The following is a 12,232-nucleotide window of genomic DNA, read 5'->3' on the forward strand; positions in this document are numbered from 1 at the left end:
TAGAAAATAGAAAACCGTTGACAATATTATTGTTCTTCGTTGATTCGTTAAATCAAACAAATGCCATTTATATACAGATATTATTAATATAACGAATTTAATAAAATGTTTTATCATTATATATAAAGTATTAATTGCATATAAAAGTTATACACAACCTCAACTCATATGGGACTACCCCCTGAATTTAAGCATATTAATTAGGGGAGGAAAAGAAACTAACAAGGATTTTCTTAGTAGCGGCGAGCGAAAAGAAATCAGTTCAGCACTAAGTCACTTTGTCTATATGCAAATGTGAGATGCAGTGTATGGAGCGTCAATATTCTAGTATGAGAAATTAACGATTTAAGTCCTTCTTAATGAGGCCATTTACCCATAGAGGGTGCCAGGCCCGTATAACGTTAATGATTACTAGATGATGTTTCAAAGAGTCGTGTTGCTTGATAGTGCAGCACTAAGTGGGTGGTAAACTCCATCTAAAACTAAAATATAACCATGAGACCGATAGTAAACAAGTACCGTGAGGGAAAGTTGAAAAGAACTCTGAATAGAGAGATTAAACAGTACGTGAAACTGCTTAGAGGTTATGCCCGATGAACCTGAATATCCGTTATGGAAAATTCATCATTAGAATTGTAATATTTAAACAATATTATGATAATAGTGTGCATTTTTTCCATATAAGGACATTGTAATCTATTAGCATACCAAATTTATCATAAAATATAACTTATAGTTTATTCAAATTAATTTGCTTGCATTTTAACACAGAATAAATGTTATTAATTTGATAAAGTGCTGATAGGATTTATATGAATACAGTGCGTTAATTTTTCGGATTATATAATGGCATAATTATCATTGATTTTTGTGTTTATTATATGCACTTGTAGGATTAACAATGCGAAAGATTCAGGATACCTTCGGGACCCGTCTTGAAACACGGACCAAGGAGTCTAACATATGTGCAAGTTATTGGGATATAAACCTAATAGCGTAATTAACTTGACTAATAATGGGATTAGTTTTTTAACTATTTATAGCTAATTAACACAATCCCGGGGCGTTCTATATAGTTATGTATAATGATATTTATATTATTTATGCCTCTAACTGGAACGTACCTTGAGCATATATGCTGTGACCCGAAAGATGGTGAACTATACTTGATCAGGTTGAAGTCAGGGGAAACCCTGATGGAAGACCGAAACAGTTCTGACGTGCAAATCGATTGTCAGAATTGAGTATAGGGGCGAAAGACCAATCGAACCATCTAGTAGCTGGTTCCTTCCGAAGTTTCCCTCAGGATAGCTGGTGCATTTTAATATTATATAAAATAATCTTATCTGGTAAAGCGAATGATTAGAGGCCTTAGGGTCGAAACGATCTTAACCTATTCTCAAACTTTAAATGGGTAAGAACCTTAACTTTCTTGATATGAAGTTCAAGGTTATGATATAATGTGCCCAGTGGGCCACTTTTGGTAAGCAGAACTGGCGCTGTGGGATGAACCAAACGTAATGTTACGGTGCCCAAATTAACAACTCATGCAGATACCATGAAAGGCGTTGGTTGCTTAAAACAGCAGGACGGTGATCATGGAAGTCGAAATCCGCTAAGGAGTGTGTAACAACTCACCTGCCGAAGCAACTAGCCCTTAAAATGGATGGCGCTTAAGTTGTATACCTATACATTACCGCTAAAGTAGATGATTTATATTACTTGTAATATAAATTTTGAAACTTTAGTGAGTAGGAAGGTACAATGGTATGCGTAGAAGTGTTTGGCGTAAGCCTGCATGGAGCTGCCATTGGTACAGATCTTGGTGGTAGTAGCAAATAATCGAATGAGACCTTGGAGGACTGAAGTGGAGAAGGGTTTCGTGTGAACAGTGGTTGATCACGAGTTAGTCGGTCCTAAGTTCAAGGCGAAAGCCGAAAATTTTCAAGTAAAATACAAATGCCAAACAAATATATATATTATATAAAATCTAGCTAAATTAATATACTTGAATAATTTTGAACGAAAGGGAATACGGTTCCAATTCCGTAACCTGTTGAGTATCCGTTTGTTATTAAATATGGGCCTCGTGCTCATCCTGGCAACAGGAACGACCATAAAGAAGCCGTCGAGAGATATCGGAAGAGTTTTCTTTTCTGTTTTATAGCCGTACTACCATGGAAGTCTTTCGCAGAGAGATATGGTAGATGGGCTAGAAGAGCATGACATATACTGTTGTGTCGATATTTTCTCCTCGGACCTTGAAAATTTATGGTGGGGACACGCAAACTTCTCAACAGGCCGTACCAATATCCGCAGCTGGTCTCCAAGGTGAAGAGTCTCTAGTCGATAGAATAATGTAGGTAAGGGAAGTCGGCAAATTAGATCCGTAACTTCGGGATAAGGATTGGCTCTGAAGATTGAGATAGTCGGGCTTGATTGGGAAACAATAACATGGTTTATGTGCTCGTTCTGGGTAAATAGAGTTTCTAGCATTTATGTTAGTTACTTGTTCCCCGGATAGTTTAGTTACGTAGCCAATTGTGGAACTTTCTTGCTAAAATTTTTAAGAATACTAATTGGGTTAAACCAATTAGTTCTTATTAATTATAACGATTATCAATTAACAATCAATTCAGAACTGGCACGGACTTGGGGAATCCGACTGTCTAATTAAAACAAAGCATTGTGATGGCCCTAGCGGGTGTTGACACAATGTGATTTCTGCCCAGTGCTCTGAATGTCAAAGTGAAGAAATTCAAGTAAGCGCGGGTCAACGGCGGGAGTAACTATGACTCTCTTAAGGTAGCCAAATGCCTCGTCATCTAATTAGTGACGCGCATGAATGGATTAACGAGATTCCTACTGTCCCTATCTACTCCAGTCGGTGTTAGATTGCTCGTGCGAACAGACGTGTTTTCCGTACGCTCCGCGAGTGTAGCCAATATTGACTGATAGAGACCAGATACGAAGCTAGAAACAGCACGAAAATTCGTGTTTTGTGCCTGCGAACCCAGTGCGCGTGTTTTCCCTGTGTAAAAGTGGTGAAACCGGGTGAAATTGGGTTTTTCCCATTGGAAATTTTCCATTGCGCCACGTGTGTCACGAGAGAGGCGCTCTCTTGAGAGAGGAGTTAGGCTTATTTAGGCACATTTTGCCTAAAACAGCTGTGCGGTTTGTGTCATCGCTAAACTTTTATCAGCTGATCAGCTGATAGAGCTTTCCGACCAGCTGATAATAAAGGGGTAAGTCCTTGGTGGAAAAGCTTTTGGGTTGGAACTGCCGATAACCGGCGGATGGCGCCACCCAAAATGGATGTTGGAGATTCTGGCAGTGAGAGTGCTAGTAGTAGGGGAAGCAGTGGGGGCAGAGGACGACCCAGAGGTAAGCGCAATAAAGCGCCGCTGAGGGACGCCTCTAGGTGCAAGTTGATGGCACTGGATGCAACTGCCGCTGACACTGCGACAGCCCCTGCCGCTGCCGCTGCCGCTGCCCCTGCTGCTGCCGCTGCCGCTGCGCCTGTCGCTGCCCTTGCCGCAGCCCCTGCCGCTCCCGCAGCCCCCGCCGCTGCTGCATCCTCTGCTGAACACGAGAAGACCTTCGTTGCACCAGCCAGTCCTCTAAAATCCTTCTCGGATAGGGAGTGGAGAGGTAATGGTGCCGTCGCTGCCGAGATGGGGGACATCCGATCGGAGATCGGTAGGATGTTCATGGTCTCCTATGCCAACCCGGCCACAAATGTGAAGGTACAGTCCGTAGCCAACCGCTACGAGGAGGTTGTTGCAGCCCTCCTTATACGGATTGGAGTGCTTGAGGACCGCCTTAAGAAGCAGACACCGGTTGCCTCGGCCGTCTCATACGCAGCCGCCGCTGCTAGAGGCGCGCACCTTATCGCCTCACCTGCTGCCCCTGTCGCCCCCTATGCCCCTGTAGCCGCACCGCGGAAAATCCGGGAGACCTGGTCGGCAGTCGTTGCATGTGATGATCCGGCCTTATCAGGGAGGCAAATTGCGGACAAGGTCCGCAAAGAGGTAGCGCCTGCTTTGGGCGTCAGAGTGCATGAGGTGCGAGAGTTGAAGCGGGGCGGCGCGATTATTCGCACGCCATCGCAGGCGGAGATGTCGAAAATCGTTGCCTCCGCAAAATTCGCTGAGGTGGGCCTTAAGGTGTCCAAAAAACACTGCCGCAAAACCCAGGGTGACGGTACAGGATGTGGACACCACTGTGACGCCGGATGAGTTCATGATGGAGTTAAAAGAGAAAAACTTCGAGGAGATGTCGCTGAAGGAGTTCCAGAAGGCGGTAGTCCTGGCGACCAAGCCCTGGTCAGCAGCTAACAGCGCCACTATAAACGTGACGCTGGAAGTAGATGATCAGGCGTTGGCCGTTCTCGAAAGCGGGAGGGTGTATATCAAGTGGTTCTCTTACCGCTGCCGCTCTCAAGTGCGCACCTATGCGTGCCACCGATGCCTTGGTTTTGACCACAAAGTCAGCGAGTGTCGGTACGCTAGAGAAAACCAGGTCTGCCGCCAGTGCGGACAGAACGACCACGTCGCGGCGAAGTGCAAAAATGCGGTGGACTGCCGTAACTGCCGCCATAAAGGGCTACCCTCGGGGCACTATATGCTCTCGGGTGGATGCCCGATATATAGCGCTGTGCTAGCCAGGGTGCAAGCTAGACATTAACATGTTCAGCTTCATCCAAGCGAATTGTGGTCGAGGCCGTTGCGCTGTCATCGAGCTTGCAAAGCGGATGAGAGATGCTGGCCACCTGTTCGCACTCATTCAGGAGCCCTATGTGGACGCAGGCAAGCGTCTCACTGGACTCCCTGGAGGCATGAGAATCTTCGCTGACAAAAGGAAGAAAGCTGCCATCATCGTGGACGACCCGTCTGCCATCTGCATGCCCATCGAGACATTGACGACGGATTATGGAGTGTGCGTGAGTGTCACAGGAAAATACGGCACCATTTTTCTGTCCTCCGTATACTGCCAGTACTCAGCTGCCCTGCAGCCCTACACTGACTACCTGGATACGGTTCTGCTGCTAGCCAGCAGGACACCGACAATCCTCGGACTTGATGCGAATGCGGTTTCCCCGATGTGGTTCAGCAAAACTCCAGCTAACTCTGGAGACCGTCTGAATCGCGAACGGGGACAGCACATGGACGAGTGGATCATCGCAAGCGGTGTCTGTGTGCTTAATACGGCCAGCCAGGTGTTCACGTTCGATAATCACCGCTCCAGAAGTGATATCGACGTGACCTTCACCAACGAAGCAGCGCGTGTGTGGGCAACATACGAATGGAGAGTTGACTTCTGGGAGCTGAGTGACCACAACATCATCACTGTTGAGGTTACTCCAGATCCAAGCAGTACCGTTGAGAGCCTAGCTCCGGTACCGCAATGGAGGCTCTCCAATGCAAGTTGGCGAAGATTCAGAGTAGAACTAAGGGATGTAGCTGAATGTCTCGAGGAACTGGAGGAATCGCCGTTGGATGATCATGTGTCAGCCCTTCGCTCCATCGTACACGAAGTGTGCGACAGGGTAATAGGGCGCAGGATACCTGCAGCAAGGGGAAACGTAATATGGTGGAATCCTGAACTGAGTACCAAGCGCCAAGAGGTCAGGAGACTGAGGCGCAGGCTGCAGGCAGCTCGTCGGAGTGGCACCGGCGATGTTGAGCGACTTGCCGCTGGATTAAGGCTTGCCTCAGGCCAGTATAAGAAGCTTATCCTGATGACAAAGGAACAAAACTGGCGGGACTTCGTGGGACGGCACAAGGATGATCCATGGGGGCACGCCTACCGAATATGCCGAGGCCGGAAAAAGACAACCGATCTTGGATGTCTTAGGTCGAACGGCGCGCTACTTACGACATGGCACGACTGCGCAGATATACTCCTCCGCAACTTCTTCCCTGTTGCGGAATCCACAGTGCGTGAGGGTATAACTCCTGCTGCTCCACCGACCCTCGAAGCCTTCGAGGTGGCAACCAGCGTCGCGAAGCTGAGAAGCCGGCGATCGCCGGGAATGGACGGCATCACGGGTGGGATCGTCAAGGAGGTATGGCGTGCTATCCCTCAGCACCTGACGAAGTTGTACTCTCGATGCCTCTCGGAAGGATATTTTCCTGCCGAGTGGAAACACCCGAGAGTGATACCGCTGGTAAAGGGGCCAGATAAGGACAGGAGCGATCCTGCCTCTTATCGTGGCATATGCCTTTTGCCAGTGTTCGGAAAGGTGCTGGAAGGGATCATGGTGAATCGACTAAAGGATGTGCTACCGGATGGCTGCAGATGGCAATTTGGATTTCGGCCTGGACGCTGCGTTGAGGATGCGTGGATGCACGCTAAAAACACCGTTTCCACCAGCCGCGAGAGGAGGGTGCTGGGAATCTTTGTTGATTTCAAGGGTGCCTTCGACAATGTTGAGTGGAACGCGGTGCTGGATCGGCTTATCGACGTCGGCTGTCGAGAGATAGACTTGTGGAAAAGTTATTTCTCCGGTCGAAGTGCCAGTATCATCAGCAGTTACGAAGCGGCCACAGTGTCGGTTACACGGGGCTGCCCGCAAGGGTCCGTCAGTGGTCCATTTATTTGGAACCTACTGATGGATGTGCTGCTTCAGCGCCTGGAGCCACATTGTGCTCTGAGCGCGTTTGCAGATGACTTGCTACTTTTCGTCGATGGGAATTCCCGTGCCGATCTGGAGCGAAAGGGCGAGCAGTTGATGGACATCGTGGGAGCCTGGGGAGCTGAGGTTGGAGTGAGTGTGTCAACCAGCAAGACGGCAATCATGTTGCTGAAAGGGAATCTTTCAGACACTAGGAGACCGACCGTACGGTTTGCTGGAGCAAGCCTGCCATACGTCACCAAATGCCGGTACCTTGGCATCTTAGTCGGCGAGCGGATGAGCTTTCTCCCGCATATCTCTGCTCTCAGAGATCGGCTGGCTGGAGTTGCCGGAGGGCTAGCACGGGTGCTCCGAGTCGATTGGGGGCTCAGCTCCCGTGCTAAGAGGACGATATACAGCGGACTCATGGTCCCCTGTGCACTCTTCGGTGCCTCGGTCTGGTACAAGGCGGCGAGCAAGGGCAAGTCCTTAAGACTCCTCACCTCGTGCCAGAGGACCATCCTATTAGGATGCCTACCGGTATGCCGCACAGTGTCCACGGTGGCACTGCAGGTGCTTGCTGGTGCTCCTCCAATGGATTTAGATGCTCACAGGATGGCAGTGAAGTTTAAGCTCAGAAAGCACGTTCCCCTGGACGAGAGCGACTGGCTCTATGGACAGGACTTGTCTGTGTTGGACTGGAAATCCAAGATGGCTCTGCTAGACGAATGTCTGCTAAATGAGTGGCAACTCAGATGGGACCAAGCGGCTCACGGTTTTGTGACTCGCCAGTTTTTCCCAGAGGCAGCGTTCGTCTACAAGAGGAAGGACTTTGTCTTCACCTTAAGAGCCGGATTCTTGCTGACAGGACACGGGTCGTTCAACGCTTTCCTCCATGGTAGAACCCTCAGCACCACAACCGCATGCTCATGTGGAGAGGAGAGTGAGGACTGGCTTCACGTACTATGTGAGTGCCGCCTCTATAGCGATTTGCGTGACTTGGATGCCCTTGGCATTGTTCGAGTCCAAGAACGATGGAACGTCGCAGGAGTAGTCGAGACCCCAGAACGGATGCGTCTCCTAGGAGCTTTTGCTGATGCTGCCTTCTCGAGGCGTAGGATGGAAGCGACGAGGGATGAACCGCAGGCGCCGGGACAATAGTCCCAAAACCCCCTTGCCGTGTGGCAACGGCGAAGAATACTGCCACAGCTTGTCATTGCTTGTCGTAGGAGGCGACTAATATGACATGGTTGCCCCATCCGAGCTTGTCGGAGCTGAAGGGGTGAGGCCCACCGAGCCTGAAATTTCGGTGCCACGGGTTGAGTGGTTCTCCAAGGCTACTCATTGAGGTCGGCCCCCTAGTGGGAGTTTCGTGGTGGCTGTGGTTGACACCTATATCGCGGGTAGAGTCCCCGGGCTCGACGTGGATGTTGCGTTAATACAACTCGGGTGCTGCGACCCAAAGAACAGTAGAGATTTTAGATAGATCTCGCCCCTATGCAAGGGGGAGTGCTTGCCCGACAAGCAAGTACTTAAATTGCTACTGGGGTGGTTGCTATGTACATAGCTATAGCTTCTAGTCCAGGGCGTTGGTTTGGCGCTTAACCCAGACCCTTGCATTATATACTCCCTTGTGGGTATATTAGAATGCCGTGGCTGTAATCCCTTCAGTGCGGAACACGTCACGTTAAATAAGTTCGGAGGGATCCGAGACACACCTGTCCCTATCTACTATCTAGCGAAACCACAGCCAAGGGAACGGGCTTGGAATAATTAGCGGGGAAAGAAGACCCTTTTGAGCTTGACTCTAATCTGGCAGTGTAAGGAGACATAAGAGGTGTAGAATAAGTGGGAGATATTAGACCTCGGTTTGGTATCGCCAATGAAATACCACTACTCTTATTGTTTCCTTACTTACTTGATTAAATGGAACGTGTATCATTTCCTAGCCATTATACGGATATATTTATTATATCTTATGGTATTGGGTTTTGATGCAAGCTTCTTGATCAAAGTATCACGAGTTTGTTATATAATCGCAAACAAATTCTTTAATAAAACGGTGCATTTATGTATTTTTGATTTGAAAATTTGGTATAACTCCAATTACTCAGGTATGATCCAATTCAAGGACATTGCCAGGTAGGGAGTTTGACTGGGGCGGTACATCTCTCAAATAATAACGGAGGTGTCCCAAGGCCAGCTCAGTGCGGACAGAAACCACACATAGAGCAAAAGGGCAAATGCTGACTTGATCTCGGTGTTCAGTACACACAGGGACAGCAAAAGCTCGGCCTATCGATCCTTTTGGTTTAAAGAGTTTTTAACAAGAGGTGTCAGAAAAGTTACCATAGGGATAACTGGCTTGTGGCGGCCAAGCGTTCATAGCGACGTCGCTTTTTGATCCTTCGATGTCGGCTCTTCCTATCATTGTGAAGCAAAATTCACCAAGCGTTGGATTGTTCACCCATGCAAGGGAACGTGAGCTGGGTTTAGACCGTCGTGAGACAGGTTAGTTTTACCCTACTAATGACAAAACGTTGTTGCGACAGCATTCCTGCGTAGTACGAGAGGAACCGCAGGTACGGACCAATGGCACAATACTTGTTCGAGCGAACAGTGGTATGACGCTACGTCCGTTGGATTATGCCTGAACGCCTCTAAGGTCGTATCCGTGCTGGACTGCAATGATAAATAAGGGGCAATTTGCATTGTATGGCTTCTAAACCATTTAAAGTTTATAATTTACTTTTTAAACGACAATGGATGTGATGCCAATGTAATTTGTAACATAGTAAATTGGGAGGATCTTTGATCACCTGATGCCGCGCTAGTTACATATAAAAGCATTATTTAATACAATGACAAAGCCTAGAATCAATTGTAAACGACTTTTGTAACAGGCAAGGTGTTGTAAGTGGTTGAGCAGCTGCCATACTGCGATCCACTGAAGCTTATCCTTTGCTTGATGATTCGATAATAAAATTGCATAATTTATTTGTTGTGTTGAACTTCTTATATAAAGTTCAACCAACAATCTATTTGTATGCATTGATTGTTTGCTTGGCTTTGTGGCGAATTTTTAATCCTTTATATATTACATTCCTAAGGTCTAGATTTTCAAGTAAGAGACCAATTTGATTAACATATCAATATAAGTACAACTCGACCATCTAATAATAACAATATGAATCGTCATCTTATTAGTGACGCGAAGATTGGCAAACATATAATATAAAAATATTCCTAAGGTCTAGATTTTCAAGTAAGAGACCAATTTGATTAACATATCAATATAAGTACAACTCGACCATCTAATAATAACAATATGAATCGTCATCTTATTAGTGACGCGAAGATTGGCAAACATATAATATAAAAATATTCCTAAGGTCTAGATTTTCAAGTAAGAGACCAATTTGATTAACATATCAATATAAGTACAACTCGACCATCTAATAATAATATGAATCGTCATCTTATTAGTGACGCGAAGATTGGCAAACATATAATATAAAAATATTCCTAAGGTCTAGATTTTCAAGTAAGAGACCAATTTGATTAACATATCAATATAAGTACAACTCGACCATCTAATAATAATATGAATCGTCATCTTATTAGTGACGCGAAGATTGGCAAACATATAATATAAAAATATTCCTAAGGTCTAGATTTTCAAGTAAGAGACCAATTTGATTAACATATCAATATAAGTACAACTCGACCATCTAATAATAACAATATGAATCGTCATCTTATTAGTGACGCGAAGATTGGCAAACATATAATATAAAAATATTCCTAAGGTCTAGATTTTCAAGTAAGAGACCAATTTGATTAACATATCAATATAAGTACAACTCGACCATCTAATAATAACAATATGAATCGTCATCTTATTACTGACGCGAAGATTGGCAAACATATAATATACAAATATTCCTAAGGTCTAGATTTTCAAGTAAGAGACCAATTTGATTAACATATCAATATAAGTACAACTCGACCATCTAATAATAACAATATGAATCGTCATCTTATTAGTGACGCGAAGATTGGCAAACATATAATATAAAAATATTCCTAAGGTCTAGATTTTCAAGTAAGAGACCAATTTGATTAACATATCAATATAAGTACAACTCGACCATCTAATAATAATATGAATCGTCATCTTATTAGTGACGCGAAGATTGGCAAACATATAATATAAAAATATTCCTAAGGTCTAGATTTTCAAGTAAGAGACCAATTTGATTAACATATCAATATAAGTACAACTCGACCATCTAATAATAACAATATGAATCGTCATCTTATTAGTGACGCGAAGATTGGCAAACATATAATATAAAAATATTCCTAAGGTCTAGATTTTCAAGTAAGAGACCAATTTGATTAACATATCAATATAAGTACAACTCGACCATCTAATAATAACAATATGAATCGTCATCTTATTAGTGACGCGAAGATTGGCAAACATATAATATAAAAATATTCCTAAGGTCTAGATTTTCAAGTAAGAGACCAATTTGATTAACATATCAATATAAGTACAACTCGACCATCTAATAATAACAATATGAATCGTCATCTTATTAGTGACGCGAAGATTGGCAAACATATAATATAAAAATATTCCTAAGGTCTAGATTTTCAAGTAAGAGACCAATTTGATTAACATATCAATATAAGTACAACTCGACCATCTAATAATAACAATATGAATCGTCATCTTATTAGTGACGCGAAGATTGGCAAACATATAATATAAAAATATTCCTAAGGTCTAGATTTTCAAGTAAGAGACCAATTTGATTAACATATCAATATAAGTACAACTCGACCATCTAATAATAACAATATGAATCGTCATCTTATTACTGACGCGAAGATTGGCAAACATATAATATACAAATATTCCTAAGGTCTAGATTTTCAAGTAAGAGACCAATTTGATTAACATATCAATATAAGTACAACTCGACCATCTAATAATAACAATATGAATCGTCATCTTATTAGTGACGCGAAGATTGGCAAACATATAATATAAAAATATTCCTAAGGTCTAGATTTTCAAGTAAGAGACCAATTTGATTAACATATCAATATAAGTACAACTCGACCATCTAATAATAACAATATGAATCGTCATCTTTTTAGTGACGCGAAGATTGGCAAACATATAATATAAAAATATTCCTAAGGTCTAGAATCTTAAGCAATAGACCAATTCAACTAAGAGTTGACATATAAAAATATGTTCCTTTTAATGTTAGCAAAATTTTATCGTCACATACTGTTAGTGACGCGAACGTTTTTTTCTCCATGTTTATATGAATGTTTATTCAAAGGTAGAAAGGCAGGATCGTTATTTTATAAGTGAAGCGATAAAAAAATATTATGCAATAGGACATCTATTTATAAATATTTTTAAGTCTTAGAAATTCAAGTAAAGAGATTCAAGAAATTCATTCAACTTAGAGCGCACATATAATTAAAACTATTCCTGAGGTTTAGAAACCAAATTAAATAAAGAGGACATATAAACGTATGTGGTATTTTGATGGTAGTAAAAATGTATCGCGATATTATTAGTGACGCGAC

General features: G+C 43.8%; 1 pseudogene; it reads left to right on the forward strand.

Moving 5' to 3' along the window:
- The first annotated feature begins 154 nt into the window (after positions 1-154).
- Positions 155-9,593, forward strand: LOC127010571 (large subunit ribosomal RNA; annotated as a pseudogene).
- The last annotated feature ends 2,639 nt before the right edge of the window (positions 9,594-12,232 follow it).

Source organism: Drosophila biarmipes, chromosome X (genome assembly GCF_025231255.1).
Source record: "Drosophila biarmipes strain raj3 chromosome X, RU_DBia_V1.1, whole genome shotgun sequence".
In the NCBI taxonomy this organism is placed as follows: domain Eukaryota; kingdom Metazoa; phylum Arthropoda; class Insecta; order Diptera; family Drosophilidae; genus Drosophila; species Drosophila biarmipes.